Source organism: Tursiops truncatus, chromosome 14 (assembly GCF_011762595.2).
Source record: "Tursiops truncatus isolate mTurTru1 chromosome 14, mTurTru1.mat.Y, whole genome shotgun sequence".
Taxonomy (NCBI): Eukaryota; Metazoa; Chordata; class Mammalia; order Artiodactyla; family Delphinidae; genus Tursiops; species Tursiops truncatus.
The window spans coordinates 35,394,550-35,417,023 of NC_047047.1; the positions used below are offsets into that span (position 1 = coordinate 35,394,550).

The following is a 22,474-nucleotide window of genomic DNA, read 5'->3' on the forward strand; positions in this document are numbered from 1 at the left end:
TGGCTCACTGATCTCTACGTGCACTTGAGGCCCACGTCCCAGCTCACCACTAAGCATGCCCCTTCCCGCAGGACTTCCACTGGGTGTTTGTTTTTTGTTTTAATTTTTATTTTATACTGGAGTATAGCTGTTAATCAACTATACTCCATTGGGTGTTTTTTTTTGATCTGTGATCTTTTTTTTAATTACTTTATTATTTATTTTTGGGTGCATTGGGTCTTTGTTGCTGCGCGCGGGCTTTCTCTAGTTGCAGCGAGCGGGGGCTACTCATCGTTGTGGTGCATAGGCTTCTCATTGCAGTGGCTTCTCTTGTTGCAGAGCACGAGCTCTAGGTGCGCGGACTTCAGTAGTTGTGGCACACGGGCTTAGTTGCTCCGCGGCATGTGGGATCTTCCCAGACCAGGGTTCAAACCTGTGTCCCCTGCATTGGCAGGTAGATTCTTAACCGCTGCACCACCAGGGAAGCCCCTTGATCTGTGATTTTAAATGACCGTTTCAGGAAGATGACAAAAATGAGATTTTAGTAGAAGAGAGAGGAAAGTAGACTTCATGACAGCTGAAACTTTCTTTACTGTATACTTACCCCAAATAGATACAAAATTTTGGAAAAGAGAAGTTTTTTAAGGAGTAAGTACTCTGTGTTTAAAATCCTTTAAAATATTATGCTCCGCTAGAGTATGTGCCCTTTTATGTAGTCAGGACACACCATTGTATGATTCACAATTACCGGTTCCACTTTAAAATACTTTTTGGCTCCTGGAAAACTACCCTGCCAAAAATCACTTTCCTGGTACTTTCAAACAAACATGGTTCTTATTCACTTCAATTCATGTGGCTTTGTTAAGATTCTTTTTCCAGAAATTGTAAAGATTCTTAGCCACCTACTTTTCTCCATGCTTGGAATAAGCCAGAAAACTCCTTTTTGGGTTTGCATGTTTTGAAGCAATTAGCCTAGTCTTTAAATTCATTCTGTACACAGAAATAATAATTACAGTAGTTCCATTGAAATGATTATCCTACACTTGAAAATTCTAGATAGTCAACATACCCTCAAGAGGTATTATTCCATTTTTTTCATTTGGGAGCCTAGGAGGTATTTAATTCTCACTTTCTAGCAAGGCCAAAGAATATTCCTGATTTCAGGGTAAACTTTTCATCTGTTCTCAGGGCTACTGTAGTTAAGAATGTGAAATCAATTAAATGATGCGCGTCAGCAAAAAACAGCTCTTTAATGCAGGCACAGATGAAACAGATTCCAACATGGGTCTGAGAGTAATAAATAAACTAATAAAAAAGGAAACCAGGGAGCAACTTTGATGGAAGTAAGCTGTTTGCCTTTGCCCTAGAAAGTTTATAGTGTTTTAAACAATTGTAAACATGTCAGTATACATGGATACTGTTTCCATAGCAGCATAGCCACAGTTAAGAGTTTCTCCAAACATACCCAAAAGGAAACTAAAAATAGCTTGTCTTCAATATCAAAATACGTACATATACATATTCAGACAACAGTACACAAAGTAATGTGTAATTAGAAGTTCTGCAGACACCAACCTTTCACAAAAGCACATCGCAGGTGACTTTAAAAACTAATGAGTTCAGTACGTATAGGAATGGGAGAGAGACCAAAGAGTCCAAGAGAGGGAAAGACGCCACCTTGAACTCTGAGATCAGAGGCTCGTGACCCCAAATGCCTCCAATCATTGCTTTTTCTGCTCCACCTGACACTTCCCTGGCCCCCAAGGGCTCCTGTGTCCTATTTACCTTTGGCTCCTATAAAACTGGGGTTGAGTGTATGATACCTATTATTATCTCCATTTATGGCAGGATTCTCTCATCTTCTTAAGTTTTCTAGCCAATATATTTCATCCTCTCAATAGAGATTGAACAGTAGTTGCATTTTAAAGAATAATGTAAGACCAAATGCCACACTTTCGCAATGAACTTACTTCAACTGACATATAGAGACAGGAATAGTGATTCCAAAATGAAGACAGTGTGTCAGTATACTTTTTGCAGCTTTGCGGTTTGTACTTTTTATTTATAGTATATCCAAGAATTACAAGTATTTTAAAAACATCATCTAGTGGGAAATAGTCTTGCTAGGGTATATGCAATTTGTCATCTAAGCTGGGACACTTTTGAGAGTGAAAGAGAGTATTGTTTATAATTACATTGGGGAAACAGGTGTAAACCAAGACTGCCTCAGGCAGGCCCAGACAAATGGTCACACAATATTACACCCAAGAGTATAAGCATCTTGAGGGCAGGGATGAGGTAGGTTTATTTTTGTACTTCAGCACCTATTGCAGTGCTTTATACCTAGAAAGAACTCAATAAATTCTTGTTAAGTGAATGACTTTTGTCATTGGATTATATTCTGTAAAACTTTAAAAAGTATTTTTATACATAACACTAAGCTGGGCATATTTCTTTTTTTTAGTCCACAGTCTATGTGTCAGGGTTAAATAAAATCCAACATAGCTCTGCAGGTGAATCTCTCTTCTCCATCATCCAATCTTCTCCTTGAAAGTAAAGAGGATAAAACTGGAAAAGTAAAATATACCTATGAGTCATAAAAAATAATTCTATCAGTGTGGGATGATTTATGAAAGCACTGAAGGAGGTTTAGAGTATGGATTCAGATAAGAAGCAATTTCATACTCTACAATGGTTACTATCCTGGTTTCCTTTTCTCTGCCAGGAATGTTGGCCACTAGGGAGAAATACAGAACAAGTATCAAATGAGTACACTCCAACTAGGACGGATGCTGTTTGTCTTTCACAATGAGGAGCTGGGAGGAGTACTAGCCATTGGTGAATTCCCAGGAGTAATGGTAAGAGCCTCTTCGCCTTCTGCCAGGATCTCCCAGGAACACAGGGAATGTCTTACACAAGTCACTTTCCACTTGATGGACCCCCAGTTCTTGGCTTATAAGCTGCATGAAAGGATTGCTGTGGAAAATAATCATAATATTCAAGAGAAGCACTTAGCAGTCTTCCTGTGAAAAGCACTGTAAGTCTCCCTACCCCTCCATGGAGAGGCAGCAGAGTTTGGGAGGCGATAGGGCCTATCTTCGGGACCTCAGGATCTCAGACTCTGCAGTCTTACTGTTTGTTTGTGTTTGCAAGCCAGATTATCCTACGGGATGTTGCCTAAACGTTTTGGGCTCCGGTTTCTTCATCTTTCAAAGAAGGAAAATAATAGTTGTACCTTCTTAAAGGGTTGTTTGTGAGGGTTAAACAATATTCATGTAAAATACCTAGAACATAAATGTCAGCTATTGTTTCTATCCAGCTCTATGTTTCTTTGGCCATTTGGCAAGAGTTCTACTGGAAAAAAAATTTAATTAAAGGCACACATTATGCTTTTATGTTTCTAATCCAAAGAAACCCAAATGTGTGTACCTAGTTCCAGAAGGAATCTTCGAGGCCTAGGCCACTTATAGACTCGATCCACATCCTATTCTCATCTCTCTCCCCAGAATTTGCTTGTTAACACCAAGGGGACTTTGTATTTTATTATTATTATTATTATTAACTAAATTCCATCAAACCCAAGCCAGTTTGTATGCTGGACCATAACCAGCCACTCCATTTCAGGGAAAGCTGAAAGCCTGCACCTAAAGAATGATATTTCTTCTTTAATATCTAATTTAGAAGCTAGAAAAACTGCAGAGAAGTGAGCTTCTTTACAGAATTATGTAAGGTTTTATATTTAATGAATTTCTGATGCCTGAGTGGAGGGGTGTGGGAAATGGGCTCTTTATATTAATCAAGCCATGTTATCTATGGAGAGTATGCCAGTTGGTTAAATAGAGCCAAATTCTGTTCTGTCAGATAATTATGGAATTTGACATTCATAGAGGTTCTTTTTTAATTCTGGGAATAAGAAATCTACGAACTCATTAAATTATGAAATGTTTCAACCCTATTATCCTAATACAATTACCCCATGGACTATACTGCCACAGGAAGTCTTTGGGACAGCTTCTGATGTTTAGAAAGACTCAACAATAGGAACTCAATTCATATAAAAACCACCACAGTGTGGTTTAAGAAATGAAATGAACATAAATCCATCTGATTTATAGTTACAGTTAATGATTTTAAGGAAAGATCCTGGTACTCACACTCAGCACAGAGTCTTTTATCCAACAAATCTATACTGGTATTCAGAGTGCAGAAGGGCAGGGAATTCCCTGGCAGTGCAGTGGTTAGGTCTCTGTGCTTTCACTGCCGGGGCCGGGTTTGATCCCTGGTCAGGGATCTAAGATCCCGCAAGCTGAGCAGCACAGCCAAAAAACAAAAATTCCAAGTGAAGAAGGGCAGAGGAAACAGGATCCAAACCTGCTTAAGAATATTTGGGGGCAGGAGAATTGGCCACAATATCTGTCTGTTCCTTTTGAATAGCAATAGCAACAATTCATCTATCTAGCAGTGTTACCATTTATTGCTTCCTTAGCCACATTGAGGGAAATCTAATTATTTCCCACAAAATAGGAGTTTCTAATGAAACTTTTATTTTTCAATGCATTTAATGAAGGTCTATGAAGGTCTAAATAGCACCTAGATTATCTTAGAGTCTTTAGAAACCCTGACTTCTTCATATCCTACCTGAAATGTTCACATGCTAATGAATGGAACCAGCACAGTGGAGTGGAAGTTGTCAGGGCTGGGAGTTGGAGAAATAGAACTCCTGTCACAGTTCTGTGACTTATTAGCTATGAACTTGGGCAAGTCATTTGGTGAATGACTTAGTGAAATAAGTCATTTAGTGAAATATTGTTGGAGAACAGGAAATTGACATAATCTCAGAATGTTACCCCACAGAGTATTTCTTAATACTCTTTAGGAAGAAGGGTGCCTGTACAATGGAGAAATCTGTCAGACACCAGCTTAACCTAAGTGATCAAACTTAACATCTCCAATAATGGGCATTAATGTGCCCATTAATGACATAATGCCCAATTAATGACATTATGTGACCCCATTCCAAGCCCTTAGCAGACATCATTAATGGTTCTCAGCATGGTTTCCCATGAAGCCAGGGCACAGACTCAGAATCTCTCTCAAGACCATTGGCATCATCCTAGAGAAGGTGTTTGAGAACCTAAACAGGGTGCTGATGCTGTCCTGCAAGTACTGGACATAGCATGAAGTGCTACTACCTCTGTAGTATTGGGGACCTCCAGGACATCTCCCAGGTGGCTCTGAGAGCCTCAGTAGATGAAGGATTAAAGATCCTGGGGCCTTGCAAATGGGACAGTCGAGATGTCAGACAGCTCTACCGTCTGGGGAGAAAATTGTGTGTATGTTTGTTTAATCCAAAAGAAAAAAAAGAAAGGGCTGTTATCAGTTGGTCAGGGCTGCCAAGTGAGATACAACTTATTTGCTATCAGATTATTTATGGTAACTGAGGTATCACATTTGAAGCCACTTCTTTGATTAGGGTCACACTTTCATATCCTACAGAAAGAAAATTTGCTGTGGGGAAAGTAGGCTGTGCCCCCACTCAGGCTTCAAAATTGTTCTCCAAAATTAAAATGTATTCATCTGAATACTCCCAATGGTGGCAAGTAGACATCTTTAGAGGCTGAATTTGTGCTTAAATGTCACCTTTCCCATCTAACAAACTGTTTTCTTCTTGTTATTTCTCTAGCTCAGCCCCTTGTTTCCTTTATACCACTTATCCCAAGTGGCAAGTATTTTTAAAATTTGTTTGTTAGCATGTTGCTGTGGGGATGGATGTGGTCTGTCTTCCCTATTATGTCAGCTTCAACAGAGCAGGGACTATTTCTGTCTTGTACATCGCTGAATCCTCAACTTTTAACATGTAGCCTGGCACACAGGACACTGAATGGATATTTACTGATTAAATGAATCAATGGGTAAATGAATAGATTTGTTTTTTTAAAAAATATCCCAAGTTATTTAGAGTTAAGTCTATGGAGAAGCAAAACAAGTAATCAACCTTCCATGTCATGGCTAAAAATTGAGGTGACATGCTAAGTATTTAGTCCTAAGCGGTTCACAAACCCTAACCCTGGCTCTAAAGGCAACACTAAAACAAAAAATTCCAAAATGCTTTGAGCAGTGCTTTGCTAGGATAAGTATGTGTCTTCCAATATGACTCTTTGAAGGATAAAAAGTAATTTGAATGTATAAGTTGTGTCATTTTTTTTAACATCTTAATTGGAGTATAATTGCTTTACAATGGTGTGTTTCTGCTGTATAACAAAGTGAATCAGCTATACATATACATATATCCCCATATTCCCTCCCTCTTCAGCCTCCCTCCCACCCGCCCTTTCCCACCCCTCTAGGTGGTCACAAAGCACCGAGCTGATCTCCCTCTGCTATGCGGCTGCTTCCCACTAGCTAGTTGTGTCATTTTTTAAAACAAGTTTTATTCATTGCCTCAGAGTCCTACATACCTTGAATATCTTACATAACACATGGAAAGGAATGTTCTCTCTATAACCCTTGCTTTAGAGAACTCTCTGGTTGTCAGCTGAAGCTCATGAACAAAGTGTTCTTTCAGTGCTGAGCAAGACCACAGCTGAATAGCAGATCAGATTAACCAACGCCACCATAGCTGTAATGACATCCTTAGAAACTTGAGAGTCCTCGCTGAAAGAACAAAGATCAATATTTAGTTTCTTATATGCCTTCTGGGCATTCCATCACTTTTATGGCCTCCTGTTCTGCCAGTTCTCTCATCTTGAACTTCACTTTGCTCTTCTGGGAAAATAGACTAGAAATAATAGTAATACCAATGTGAAAGCACTTTCAACAAATTATAAAGTTTGAATCACAATGCTTGTGCTTTGTTAACACCAAGATTTGGCTTCTTTAAAAAAATAAATCTTTTCCTGCTATATTTTCAAACCGATGTATTTTTTGGTATGAACCACATAGACTTTACTCTTTACTAACTACGTTTCAGGTGAAAGGAAGAAGCAAAAGTTACCTACTTATTTTATATTCCTTTAATACACTGAAGCCTGTAATACTAAGCAATGCACAGTCTAACTCTTGGTTTCAACTATTCCCAGATATAGATTTTACACACTGTTGCCAAGGCTTCAACTCACACAATACTCCAATCTCCCAATTTTCACACATTTATTTTAATTTTTTAATAAAACAAAGAAGAAATTAAGACTAGTTTTGGAATAATAAGACTAGTTTTGCCCACCAAAATATTTTGGAATTGGAGCTGATGGTGTCATTTGGGAGTGTTGCTGGTGGGGGTAATGTGATATAATACCCTGTGCAGTGAGGATCTAAGCCCAGGCCTAGTCACCGTCCACCTTTTCTTTTTTTTTTTTGGTGGTATGCGGGCCCCTCACTGCTGTGGCCTCTCCCGCTGCGGAGCACAGGCTCTGGACACGCAGGCTCAGCGGCCATGGCTCACGGGCCCAGCCACTCTGCGGCATGTGGGATCCTCCCGGACTGGGGCAGAAACCCGTGTCCCCTGCATCGGCAGGCGGACTCTCAACAACTGCGCCACCAGGGAAGCCCGACAGATTATTTTTCAACCTACTGGAGCATGATTTCATTTTTTTCTTATGACAAAATTCACTTCTATTTTTTTAAATTACTTCTTCTCAGGAGCCTAACCATCATGCTGAGCAAGAGAGATAAGAGTGCCCTGCTGGAGGTGCCTGGGGATTAGCTAGTTGGAGCCCCTGGGCATTTGTATCACTTTGGCTCCATCACAAGCTTTCCTTTCTACCTGTAGTTCCCACATCCCATCCCACATACCCACCCAACATGCCTATCTCCAAGGGCCCTGGAGCTCCTAAATGACCCTACCCTTTTCTTCCAGTACTCCCAAAAGAGTCCAGCCATGTAAAGGGTACAGCCTCATACAAAAATGAGAAGTGGAAATGTTTCTTTGTTTCTACTCTGTCTGCATCCTCCTGGTATCCCTCTCCTGTGGCATTCCATCAGGGAGGAGGGGGCAGGCAGAGGCAAGTGGTTCTAGGGTTGCAGGAACATAGGAATCTTTGTGGGATCACAAAGATTCATCTTTCTTTGGGCCTCAATCCACCTCCCAGCAACAGTTCCATTATGGAAGGAGGATGATGAATTTTGGGTGATCTCGTAACAATTTCAGCCACACAAAATTTCAAACTCCCTAGACCCACTGAAACTGAAATTGGAATGGCCTCAAAATATTCAGGATCTCATGGTTTGGTTTTATTTTTGTTGTTGTTGTTGATACCGATTCTACTGATTCAAATAACAAGCCATCAGCTACTCAGAAGATTGCTATGTTCCTTGTCTGATAGTCTACCCCATCTATCATGTTCCAAAGACCAAGTACGTAATTTTATTTCTTGATAGTTCAGAAGAAAACCATTAGTAATGATTTTCACAGGTTGCCTATTAATTTTCCCTTTTCACCTTGGGGTTATGCAACCACTAACACAGTTGTGTTTGTCTCCAAACCCCTGAATTTGCACATACAGTCATTTAGCTGCTTAACTACTCAAGTGGATAGAACAACAATTAGTCATTTACAAGCACAGATTTGTGAGTGGGAAGAGTGGCCTCACCAAAATTAGGGATGCAAATATATAGATTAAAATTGAAAATTGGCCTCAATTATCACAAATAGCTAGGTAGAAGTATGTAGTTGCTTCTGCAGTCAACTAATAACCTCTTTAGCACCGAATCCCCTAACTGACTGCCACCAACTCCCTAGCACAGGCCTCTACTTCAGCCATCTCTAACCTTCTGATAGTGGCCCAGATGCACAGGATATGGCCAGGAGCCCATTTGCAGCCGTAGCCCAGGGCTCCCAGAGAGTCACAGTCTGTCTTGCACCTTAGTGGTTTGTATACAGTTCTTCTCTCCCCTTCTAGATAATAGATTCCTTGAAAGCAGGATCCATGTCATGCTTTTCTTTCTATTTCCCATAACACTTCCCTGACACATAATCATTGCTTAATGTTTACTTGTTGATTTGAATTGGGTCAAGTCACAGATGAATCTGGGCCCAAACCTGCAACTGAGGCCACATTCAGATGGTGCTTTCACTAATTAAGATGCTGGACACCCACGCTGGATTTGCTAGGTCGGGTGCCTCCAGACTATTAATCCCCTCCCTGTATACCCTCCACTTCTGTCTTCCTTTTCACCAAAGATGCTGATGTCATTGGATCTTGCTTCTACTAGAAGAGGAACTCGAGAAGGAAAGGGAAATCTTTGTCCAGACCTCACCCTTAGCTTCCTTGTTTCCTTTCTTGGTTTCCATGTTGGTCGTGTGGCAACCGTAGGAAAATGTTTTGGAGCTCACTGTGAGGTTCCTGAAAATGTGGGGAAGTTCTCATAAACCTATAGGCCTCCTCTGTAGTCTCTCCTTAACCTCATATTTGGAAGCCAAAAAGGTCACTTTGTTTCCTTCAGTTCTTCAGAAAACTGGAGCCTAAACCCAGACAGACCTGTAAGATTTCTCTACAGTGAGACTTTACAGATCCCAGTAGTATCTGGGAGAAAAACAGAATCTTGAACTTACAGCAAAGGAAGAGGAAGGAACAGTCAGGGCACCCATCTGGATCTCACTCCTCAGTACAGAATAAGCAGGCTCGAGTCGGGTACCTCTAATGTCTTTTCCAGGACAGGAAGTAGGAGTCACTAGTATGGCCCACAGTGGCCATCGTATTGGAGCCACCATCACCAGTTGGCAGAGGTGGGGTTTTCAACCCAAGCTTCTGTGAACTAGAACAATCACATTTAGCTTCAGTTTCACATTATCCACTAATGTTTGTAATTCCCTCTAGTTATTTCTGTCTTTCCATTTAAAAAATCAAAAGTCACGCATTAGAGGGGCTGTGAGGAAGTAAGACTCCTTCACGTCAGCTCCCAGCAGGGGCCACCCAGAGGGAGCAGCTAGAGGCCAGGGATCCCACTGGTTACTTACAGCGGTGAAAGCAAGGGCCCAAGGAGGAGATAAAGGCTTAGGGGTAAGGTGGGGGGAGGGGAGGGTGTTATGGGGACAATTAAGTAGCTGGCAGGAGGCCAGTTCCCTTTGTGGTTGTCAAAGTGTGGTCCCAAGAACAGCAGCACCAGCGTCACTGGGAACTTGTTAGAAAGGCAAATTCTCAGGTCCTACTCCAGACCCAGTGAATCAGAAACTCTGGGGGTGGGGCCCAGCCATCTGTTTTGACAAGCCCTTGAGGTGAGTCTGAAGCTAGTCAAGTTTGAGAGCCCCTAGATGTAGAAAAACTTATGGTTACCAAGGGGGAAAGACGGGGAGGGATAAATTCGGAGATTGGGACTGACTCATACACACTACTATATAGAAAATAGATAACTAATAAGAACCTACTGTATAACACAGGAAACTCGATTCAATACTCTGTAATGACCTATATGGGAAAAGAATCTAAAAAAGAATGGATATATGTATAACTGATTTGCTGTACAGCAGAAACTAACACAACATTGTAAATCAGCTATACTCCAATAAAAATTATTTTTTAAAAAAGTTTGAGGGGTTTCCCTGGTGGCACAGTGGCTGAGAGTCCGCCTGCCGATGCAGGGGACGCGGGTTCGTGCCCCGGTCCGGGAAGATCCCACATGCCGTGGAGCGGCTGGGCCCGTGAGCCATGGCCGCTGAGGCTGCGCGTCCGGAGCCTGTGCTCCTCAACGGGGGAGGCCACGGCAGTGAGAGGCCCGCGTACCGCAAAAAAAAAAAAAAAAAAAAAGTTTGAGAGGGCTTCCCTGGTGGCGCAGTGGTTGAGAACCTGCCTGCTAATGCAGGGCACACGGGTTCGAGCCCTGGTCTGGGAAGATCCCGCATGCCGCGGAGCAACTAGGCCCGTGAGCCACAACTACTGAGCCTGCGCGTCTGGAGCCTGTGCTCCGCAACAAGAGAGGCCACGATAGTGAGAGGCCCGCGCACCGCGATGAAGAGTGGCCCCCGCTTGCCACAACTAGAGAAAGCCCTTGCACAGAAATGAAGACCCAACACAGCAAAAATAAATAAATTAATTAATAAACTCCTACCGCCAACATGTAGAAAAAAAAAAAGTTTGAGAGCCACTGAACTAGAGGCAGGTGACCCAACGGAGTGAGGAGCCACCCTTTGGGTGATACAAGAAAGTACAAAGTGGAGGCTCAATAAATGAAAATTTTCCATGCTCTAGTTTTTAGTCATCTTTAAAATTTTTCTTTTAGATCTTAGTAATATAAACATTGCTCATTTTCACAGGGGAGGAAAACAACTCTGCAGTCAAATTTGCTGAGTACAAAGTGAAAGGGAGTCTGCACCAAGCTGGCTAATTAAGGCCATGTAAGTAATCAAGGCAGGCAAGTCAAGGGCAGTAGGTCTCAGACTTGTCTTGGCTGGTTCTGCTGTCTTCACTGAGCACCTAAACCGAGCAATCAGCAATAACTTTTTTATTTTTCGCTGTGTAGACATTGATGAAATGTTCATAAAGTATTCCTAATTTATACCAGAAAGATTAAGTTATTTACTCAAGGCCATATGTAGGGAAACTAAGTTACCTACCTATTCAGGATTACACCGTCACAAATGGGCAAGATCCAGACTTCAAGGTTCTGACACTAAACTTGAAAGTATCAAGTTCAACTTTTCTTTCTCTTTTAATTCTTTCCCTCCTAATGAATTATGGCAATTTAACTTATAACTTTAATTTTTTCTGCTATGGAGCATTCACAATATTTGTCCTGAAAACACATTACCTTTTAATTAATAAGAAGAAAACTAAGGTTGAATGCAAACAATTTGGTAACAGCCCACTTCAGTTAACCAGTTAACCCATTTTGCTCCTTAGGCCACTGCCAATTGTATGAACTTGCAGAACCCTAGATTAAAACTGAGTTTCCCTATGATGCTTTCCTCAGAGTTAATTTCCGTCAGGGACCTATTAATCATAGACTAATTATAGAAGCCACTATACAATAATGACTTTCCAATAACTCCACTACTAGGTTACACTAGTGTAACTCCCCTAGGTTACACTATGAGGGTAACTCCAGTGAAAATACACCAAAAATTTTCTCCTGACCAGAACTAGCTAAGTCTCTATGAAAATTTGTTTGCTGTAATTTTTTTAAAAATTTAATTGAATTATAGTTGATTTACAATATTATATTAGTTTCAGGTGTACAACATAGTGGTTTGACATTTTTATAAATTATACTCCATATAAAGTTATTGTAAAATATTTGCTGTATTCCCTGTGCTGTACATTATATCCTTAATCTTATTTATTTTATACCTAGTAGCTTATACCTCTTAATCCCCATCACCTATCTTGCCCATCCCTCTCCCCACTGTTTGCTGTGATTTATGTTTTGTATATAATAATTATGCCTCCATGTTATTCTTGTTTTACATCTAAAATGACCTTGTATCAAGTGTTTTGACTCCCTTGGTAAGGTAGGTAGTAAAGATTAACCTAAAAGTTTGTTGATTCCCCCTCACCTCAGGATTTAAATAATAAAATTTAAAAAAATTTTTTTTACATTTTTGTCCCACTTCTCCTCCTGGGCCACCTAGCATAGCACATTTACAATAATTTCTCCCCTGTGTTTGTCAAAAGCACATTCTGGTCTAGATCAGAATTTCAAGTCCTATGAATTCTTGACCATGTCGTTATCTGGAAGCTCATAGCTTCTTTCTTCTTCTCGTGGGCTTTTTTATCAGATCCCGCTGTAAATTGGTACAGAGGTCTGCCTTAAGCCAGCACACTCTCCCAAAGCCTAGATACAGGCTGACCCAAGACCTAATGAAAATGTATTCCTGCAGAAGAAAGGAACTGCTCTCGAGATGTGCACTCTTTTCAGGCTTTGCAACCAAATGTTTTGTGAAGTTCTTTAATTGCCTTTTTTTTTGAACAAGTGAGAGAGAGTGAGCCACTAAGTCTCCTATTATATTACCAAGTGAGGACAGATGTAAGGAAAGCCTTTTTTTTTTCATTCTTTTTGTTAGTTGTAACACTAAATTAGCCAAATAATTCACACCTAGTGGCAGGTGTAATCCTTCTTAAGAACATTTCTTAAAGATCTCCAACCTTTCCCAGCACGGGCGTACGTGAGTTTACTCAAACTGTGAAGTGATACTGAGTGGAAACTCTGTGTTTCAAAATAACCCTGTCTTGGTACAAACTGTAGATCAACTAATCAAACCAAATCATAAAAGCAAGCCTGAGCTACAGATAATAAGAGCTAATGTTTACTGAGCATTCTGAGGCGGGGGCGGGGTGCAGGTGCAAACCAAAATGTTTTCCATGTATTCATCTGCTCTTCTTAACAACCTGATGACATTTTACAAATGAGGACAGTGAGACCCAGGAAAGTTAACTTGCCCAAGGTCACACTGCTGGTGAGTGGCCAGGCCAGTTAACAAGACCTCTAATATGTGGCTTGCAAAGATCTCCGCTCCCTCTTTTATTCCACTGCCTCCCACTCGCCCTCCATCCCACTCCTAACTCCTTGCATTTTATCCTGTGGGGTTAGCCTGGCACTCTGGTTGCCTTCAAGCTCCTTTGTTTCCCCAAACCCTATTTTCTCCATAGCCACATCCCTGCCCCTGGCTGGAGTCATGCAGAAAGCCTGAACATCTGACACGCATTGGTCACGCCTCCTCCCTTTGGGGACTAATTTCACGCTGAGCTTAGTAATGTGTGCAAGAGCATTATCTCCTTCTACAAGCAGCAGCCCCTAGGGTAGAAGTGTATTCTCTGCCCGTGGCTAAACTGGGGGAAAGCAAAACTTAGGGAAACTGAGGCACCCTAACATACAGGAGCAACTTAATTCCTCAAGTGGTTACATTAAAGATGAGACAAGGACAAGATGAACATATTTAGACTTGTGTTTCAATCTGGTGATTCTTCTATCATGCTGCCCACCCCCTTAAGCCTTTCTCCCCGTGAGGACCTCTTAGTAGCGAGTTGCCCAACCTACGTGCAAGCCAAAGCAGACTGGCAGAGCCCTACCAGGGCACCAAGTACCATTTCTAATAAAGACAGGTGGCTACTGCTCCTTTGTCTTTCCCCTTATCTGAGTGGATCGGAAGTCCAGGTGCCCCATAAGATACAGGGTGTCTGACCTTGACGACCCTGCAGTATTAATTTATTATCATTAACTTCCAAAGGCTGCAGGATAAAATAGAAAGAGCCTGTCCACGAATATCAAGCGTACTATCCTCCTCTGCTCCCCACCCCACCAAATACTTGTGTCAAAAGCAACTGGAGGCAGCAATTGTTCTGTTCAACATTTGTCCAGCTGAGACCATCTTGGGGTCTGCTTTATCTCTGCCAGCTTCCAAATCCATGGGGAGTTTTAGGGTGCAACAATACTAGGGCACGTTTAGCTTTGCCACATATGACTTGAACCATATCAAGGTTGTTATCCCAAACTTATCTGAGGAGTGTTTACTATAACATCTGGGAATTTTAGAGCTCACTTAGGGAAAGCTTTAACTGTAAGAATAAGCACAAAGCCAGGCTCCTGGTATAGCTGAACCGTGGCATAAATAATTTCCCTTTATTCCCAAGTCCACACAGATCTATGGCACCTGCCAAGTGCCAGGCCCTGAGCATGCAGAGGTGAGTGCCACAGACAAAGCTCCCGTCCTCGTGAGACTTTACAATGGCTTTTCCTGGGAGATTCTCGGACATCAACTATGTAGTTTCAAAAGATTCAGTGAGAATCATTTTAATTTAAGAAGTACTCATGACAGCCGGTTTGGGGGCAACTTTTCCAAACATGCTGTAACAAAATTGGCAGTTTTAGCTCAATCACACCCTGTTCCTCAGACATTTGACTCAGATTTTTCTTTACTACAGTAAATCTGTGTTCAGAACGTGGAGAGTTGTAGGGAACAGCCACTCCAGCTCAATCTTAAAGATGAATTTTCAAGCTGGACTACATTTCCTAGAAGAAGAAACCCTTTAAATATTTTTATTCAGAGAGGACAGTGTTGACAACCTCTATAGTCAACTTGAATATTTCAAGGGAAGCCTTTCTAGGCTTTTGTACTGGGATAACCAATGGAGCTAATAGACTTAGGAAATGCCAGAACTTCTAATAACGAGAAAGAGAAAAAGAAAATATATACTCTTAGAAGTTTTCATAAGACTTAATTAGGCACTGGACACTGTCTCAGATTCTGAGTGACTTAATATATTAGGTGTTTTATGACTCATGCTTCATGTTATCCAACAAATATCTATTCCGTGTTCATTATATATCATGCACTAAATACTTTACTAGCTTTTTCACTTAAAATCTTCCAAATTTTGTAAATTTTATACATTTTTGATGCTGCTGTTTCTGTTGGTGTCTTACGGAACTTGTGCCTTCAGGTATATTTTTCCGCAACATCGCTAGAATTAGTGTTACAAAAAGACTTTGCATATTATACATCCCTTAAGTAAATATATTAATTTTCTATACAATCACTATTCTTATAAGTGTTTAAAATAAAAGTGAATGTGGTCTTCAAATGTTCATCCTTCCATTATTAACCCTCCCACTTTCAAAAATTCCTAATTATTCAAAGCTGCTTATTTCTCAGGTTCTATTACAGCAGCAATAAGTGGTTAAAAGAAAAGGTATTTTCCTTAAAGTTTTAAGAAAGGCCCTTTTCTATACAAAGTTTCAAAGAAATTTTAATGAAAGAAAGTCAGGCAGCACAATAATTACAAAGAATTCCTCTTTAGCGTCAGAGAGACCCAGGTTTAAATCTCCAAACCCCAGCTCTACCTCTTATTACTTATGTGACCTTGAGCAAGTTACTTAAGTTTCTAGACTTTGGTTTTCTCATCAACAAAATGGAAATATTAACTGTCGTCAAAGTTACTGTGAAGATTAATTAGAATAATACATGTATCCTGCTTAATCCAGGACCAGCATATAGTAAACTCTTAAGTGGTTGCTAATATTATTACCAGTGCATAAGGGCACCAACTATATGACAGGCAGTGCTGGAGATTTCATATATGCTATCCCAGTTAATCCTTCACAATCATGTGAAGCAAGAAAAAAATCCTTCCACTTTTATAGATTAGGAAGGTAAGGGTCGGAGAGGTTAAGTCACTTGCTGAAGGCAGGGCTCTGCGGCCAAGTCTGCCAACTCCAAAGTCCATTTTCTTTCCCTGTGGAAGAAAATTGTCCTTCCCAAATTTCTTTTGTTATTTCATGCAAGATATGGACCGCTGTTTTCAAGTTTGTATTATATTAATGCATAGCTACAAGAAACCACTTCTATCTACATTATCGTAAATAACAAATACATCTTTCACCATATTTAAGTCCTTTATCATCCAATTCAAGGTAAACATATTTTCCCTAAAGATTGTATTGGCGTTTAGAAGAAACTCAGGGTCTCTACTTATGAGTTATAAACAGAAGGAGCAAATCTAAGGTGAAGAAATGTCTGTTTCTTTGATTCCCAGTGCTGGATGTGTATCTATTTTGATCCGAATTTGGATTTTAGTCATTGTAGCCCATCTTTGTACATTTCTTCTTTCATTCAATAAGCATTTATTGAATGCTGGATGAATTAGTCCTAAGTCCTGCCTTCAAGGAACTGAGGGTTCAATAGGAAAGATAGGATGTACAAAAAGACCTATAATACCAGGCAAGACGTGATTGGTGCTAGAAGAAATGTAGAAATAAAATGCTAGGGAGTCTCAAGGATCACGGTTTCTTCCTGCTGGGAAGAGAAGAATCAAAGCCGGCTTTAGGGAAAAAGTGGCCTCCTCTATTAACTGCTCCATCGAAGTGCAAACTATTCATGAATTTGCATCAAAATAATACCAGTGGTAGGGGTGTAGGGGTGTAGATGGAATAAGATTGGCCATGAGTTGGTCACGTGGAAGCTGAGTGATAGGAATACATGGGGCTTCATCACACTAGTGTGCCTCACTTTTGGATATGTTTGAAATTTTGCATTATAAAAAGTTAAAGTATTCCACAAGATTATTTGCTTAGGTTGTAACCTACATGCAAAAGGCTACAACATGTATTATATAATGGTTTGGGCCTGGAGTGATTGGACAGAAAGGCATTAGTGACCACTAGTGAAATGAGCTGAATTCTCCTCCCCAAACCACTACTCCTCCCATCCTCCCCTCTGCACACAGAAGCCCTCTTAACAAGAATTCTTTCCTGTGAAAAACTGCAGGTTAGAAAGACTGGGTGTGGGGTAATAACAACCTAGGGATCCCCTAGTAGCAATGCCTGCCTCTGGGGAGGGAGTGAGCATGTATCCTGATGAAAAGACAGTCGTCGTGGGTTTTATAGAAACTTGAACTCAGCACAATCTAGTTCAGAGGCTTCAGGGTATCTGCGGACTTGAATTACTGAGCAGTGTCCCGTTACTTGTGGAGATCTTACCTGTTGGTTCAGGGAAGAATACATGTTAATATTTGTAGGTGAGAGAAAAGCATTCAACACTGCATTGACCCAAGAGTTCCTAGTGGCTCTAGCCAACACACCCCCAGGAATAGTCCATAGGTGTGTTATGTAGTGATTTCTGTTAATTAAGCACGGGGTAATTTTGCTGTAGGCATGGCTGTAGCCTAAGTCATATGCTCTCAGGCATACCAAGAAAAGGGGTGGGGATGTGTGGAAATAGAGCTCAGCCATCTGGCAGCATTCCACAAAACGAGACAGATTCATGAAATACTGCACCGTGGGAAGTGCGAGATGCACTTTTTACACTCTTTTGAGGATGACAGAGTGTATTTCTCTTAGATATTCTATCTGGATATTTTTTTATCAAGATCAGAATGTTTTGAAGAGGCATTGCCACCCTGACTCTGAACCCCAAATTAAAATTACAGCAGGTAAAATTAGAGACTGTCACATGCTACTTTAATTCTGTGCTGCTGTGCTTTAGTGACTTCTCATTTAAGAGTACATAATTATTTTCAAATTATCATATATCATTTCATGCTTAAATTAGATTACCGGCTAGAAGTTCCAGGGAGATTGGAATTCTACATGCAAACTACATTCTGATGACTATTTTACTCCTTTGGATAGTTTTGTTTCCTGAACCTTCAGATCATCTATTTCACAGATGACCATCCTAGGGTACTGGGACATATTTAGATGGAAGAGATCAGTGCTGTTTCATATGGCATGTTTACAGGAGACGCAGTTTGTCAATATCAGAAACTTAGCTAGTATTCAGTAAGAGTATAGGTTTCCAAGAACATCAAAATATTTCTTTAAGGAAACGTAATTTACCTAACGTCTTACTTCTTAATTATACCCAGGTGTGTGTGTGTGTATGTGTGTGTGTGTGTGTGTGTGTGTGTGTGTGTGTGTGTTTTCTACACCTTATTTCAATAAAAGAGAAAGAAGCACTCAGTAGGGTCTGTACCTTTACATACTGTGAGACAGAATGACTTGGAAACTCCCTGGATATCCTATGATCAACTGCTCTACTTTCAGTTTTGACAGCTTTAATGCTTCTAAGCCACCAAGCTCCTGATATCCTTCTTCTTCTTTCTAAAGAGAAACAGTGATTTTGTTTACATGTGTAGTCAGTCTGATAATTATCTAAATTTGTTTCTACCAACCCTGCTTGATCTCTGTAGTGTCAACTGATAAAATCTGTCCCTTTCAAAGGGCCAAACATCTTTCAGATCCCAGGTCAGAGGTCACTCCCTTGTGGGAAATCAGAAGACTTTAAAGAGGTTGAAAAGCCTGGATTTCCTCACAGAAATCAGCCACATGGAATAATCTTACAACCATCACATTCTCCTAATTCCCACCAGCTGTGTGATTATTTGATTGGTTTTCATCTATTCCATGAGACAATATAAGCTCTGTGAGGGTAGGGCCCCGGTCAGTTTTGCTCATCACATTCTCAGTGCCTGAAACAAAGAAGGTGCTCAAAAAATACTTGTTGAATTAATGAATGTAAAAATATATAAAATGCATGAATAGATGAGTGAACTAAAGAAATTACTCAAAGAGGCTTTATTAGTAACACTTTGGGCGCCTCCCTGGTGGTGCAGTGGTTAAGAATCCACCTGCCAATGCAGGGGACACGGGTTCGAGCCCTGGTCCGGGAAGATCCCACATGCCGCAGAGCAACTAAACCCATGTGCCACAACTAGTGAGCCTGTGCTCTAGAGCCCGCGAGCCACAACTACTGAAGCCCAGACACCACAACTACTGAAGCCTGTGAGCCTAGAGCCCGTGCTCCGCAACAAGAGAAGCCACCACAATGAGAAGCCCGCGCACCCCAAAGAAGAGTAGCCCCTGCTCGCCGCAACTAGAGAAAAGCCTGAGCATGACAACAAAGACCCAAAGCAGCCAAAAATAAATAAATAATAAAAATAAATAAATTAAAAAGAAAACACTTTGGAACTGCACTATCCAACACAATAGCCACTAGACACATGTGGCTAATGTTAATTAATTAATTAAAATTAATTAAATTTAAAATCCAGTTCCTTAGTTGCCTTAGCCACATTTCCAGTGCTTAATAGTTACATATGGCTAATGGCTACCGTATTTGACAGTGCCGATTGTAGAGCATTTCCATCCTTGTAGAAAGTTCTATTGGACAGCACAGTTCAAGTAATCCTAAAATTCTAGCCAAGGAGAATATTATTTCTCCAGGCTCAATCAACTCATTATTATTGCTGCTATTGTTAATATTAACTGTGTGACTTAAACCCCTTTCCTATAAAACTATTCTCTACTCAAGCATTAAACGTAAACTGAATATTTCACCTCTTTTTCTTCCAAAATATCGACAAGTCATTTGGCTGCTTTGATCAGTAAGGGTCCAAGGACCTATTGTTCTGTATACTTTGCTAAGCACCAAAAAGAGTCCTTGAAATTGAGAAAATCCACTGTTCTAAAAGTGCACTTATTGCACAGGCCAGGCTTCTATGCACTATGCTGAGAATAAAAATGGGAAAGATATAATGTGTTCTAGGAGTCATCATTAGTGTATGAGGAATTTGGATTTGTATTAATTTACTTAATTATGTTAAATGCATAATGGCACACATTCTGAAATTACGTCTTAAACTGGTATAGTGTTCCAAATAAATAATACTCAATATGTTTACTGAGATCCTTTCATTTCGACAATCAAGCATTTTTTAAAAACCTAAGACTCTAGTTACCACCATCTTATTCTATGTGGTATAAGCAAATATTTTGCTTTTGAGAGCAGAGATTAGAAAGTTGCCAGGGGTTAGGAGAGCAAAACTATAACATTTATACTTAATTAAAAGTAATAATTTGACTCAAATACCCATTTAAGCAAAAGCATCTTTAGTTATGTAAGTGTTAGAGAGAGGATAAGAGAATGGTAAAGATGATATGGTGCTCAGATTCAGGTACACAAACCTGAAGGACGCCAGGAGAAATTTGCAAATGCAAACCCCTAGGAGGCTTTGTCTCTTGTAATAAAAAGCAAGGTTCTGTGTCTCTTTTTAGCAAGCTAGACTCTATCTAATCCGATTTTTTCCATATCTCTAAAAAAAACAAAAGATTCTATCCAATAAATACTATGGTTACTTTAACTGCACCCACATGTTTTAAGTTACATATCACATACTTTTGTCAATCTGTATCATAAAATACCAAAACCAGCTTTTGAACTAAATACATTTTACAGAACCATCACTTTCATGTCCCACGTTTCAGTGACCATTAATAAAAGTAATGAATACCAGCACTGTTTCTGACAGGTAACCACCTCAATGCCAAACATGCTTGTCAGCATAGCTGAAACATTATCATTTACCATATTTTAGTATCTTCAAGTTTTCATACCACAGGTGTTCCAAACCATAAGAAATCAAATATTTCCCTAATAGCACACTTTAAAACTTCAAGCCCTACCAACTAAAAAGTACACTATTAACCCTTTTTAAGTGCATTTGCAGGGATTGCACCTGTGTGTACTTATGAACATTCTTAGATTTTCTGCTTTACTCTTTCAGTACTTAGCCCTTATATCTCAGGGTTTTTCTTTTACAAAATGCATGTCACATTTGGCAAAGGTGAAATTGTATGATTTCTCCACTTGGCTTTTGAGCAATTCAGATCTTACTTCTTAAAAGGTAAACCTAGGGGGTGTCAGAATGTCACACAGCAAGTTTATCCATAAAGAACTTTAAGGAGTTTGTTGGGTGGTGAGGGACCAAATGAGTAGAAAATAGAATTGGGAAGGTCCATGCGCCTTATCTCTGCTGACTCCTGTGTGGAAATCCAAGACCAGACAATCCCTTTGAAATTTGTGCTCCTAGAGACCATTATCTTGCACGTTTTGGAAGCTCAAATGCCTTGTAGGTCAAGGCATGTAACATCGATGAGTGAAGTAAGGCTGGATGACAGAAAATAGAGAGAGATGAGTGGGAACTGTGATAAGCCCCAACTGAAAACTTTTAAATTTTTGAAAAAAATGAGTACAATCAGTGGAGTTGCAAATTGAGTTTCTGCTTTAGGGGACAGCTTGAGCTTGGGGCAGGTCCGGGAGAGAGTTACTGGCTGGAGTAACAACAAACTTTGCATTCCAGTAAAAGTCACAAGGCCATGCTTTAAAAAGGGCCAGGGAGTCCATTTGGAGCAAGTTTTTCAAGTTTTATATTGCAAAATTATATCTAATTATGAACTAACTTTAACCTTTCTTCAACTTTTCTCCAGCTCCCTCCCCAAATGCCTCAACACATGTTGGCTTGTTCAAGGCTGCTTTGCGCAACACTGCCACTTACTGAGTTCTTTGTGACCACTGGCTTTGTAGTCCAAACCATGGAGAGCAGATTTATAATTCGTCCAAATTTTGTGTGAAACAATAACAACAGAAAAGAAGTTCTAAGATCCTTTGTTAGTTTTGAAGGTGCTGTATTTCTAAAGATGATCTTCCGGGAGGTGGTACTCCCACCCTTAATGAAAACAGTGTTTAAAATGGGCTTACTCCACTCTCAACCGGTACTGTGTCTAAATTGTGTGTAATTTGGGGCAAGTAAATAATCTCTCTACTTAAGTGGCCTGATCATTTACTGTGAATGATGATGATAGCTAGCTCATAGGGTTGTTATTAGCATCATATGTGTTGATGCATACAAAGGTCACCTAGTAAGTACTCAATAAATATCTGTTTTGTTGTTACACTTCCCACATCATTTACTAATTATCCTGAACATTGATGATGCAATGTCAATGACATTGAGAAATTTGGTCATAATGCTTAGGTGTAAGTGTGCAACGTAAGAGGAAGTGGATTGAAAACAAAGAAGAAATGACAGTTAACATTTAGTGGGAGCTTACAATGTGTCAGACACTGTGATAAGTGCTTTCTTTACATGTTTTAAGTCTCATTTACTTTTCACACCTCCATGAGTTATGAACTCCTAGTAACTGCATTTTGAAAATTACTCACGTGGTGGTTTGTACTAAAAACCCTGGTTAAACTAGACCTAGGTTCCCCAGAATCCTCTTCCCTGTA

General features: G+C 40.1%; 1 protein-coding gene across 1 annotated transcript in view; it reads left to right on the forward strand.

Moving 5' to 3' along the window:
• The window catches only part of PELI1 (pellino E3 ubiquitin protein ligase 1), a 137,995-nt gene that overhangs the window by 30,261 nt on the left and 85,260 nt on the right, over positions 1 to 22,474 (forward strand). Inside the window, exon 2 of the mRNA XM_073791312.1 lies at positions 2,705 to 2,837. The gene's annotated coding sequence lies outside the window, so the exon portion shown is untranslated. The remainder of the gene's footprint in view (positions 1 to 2,704; positions 2,838 to 22,474) is intronic.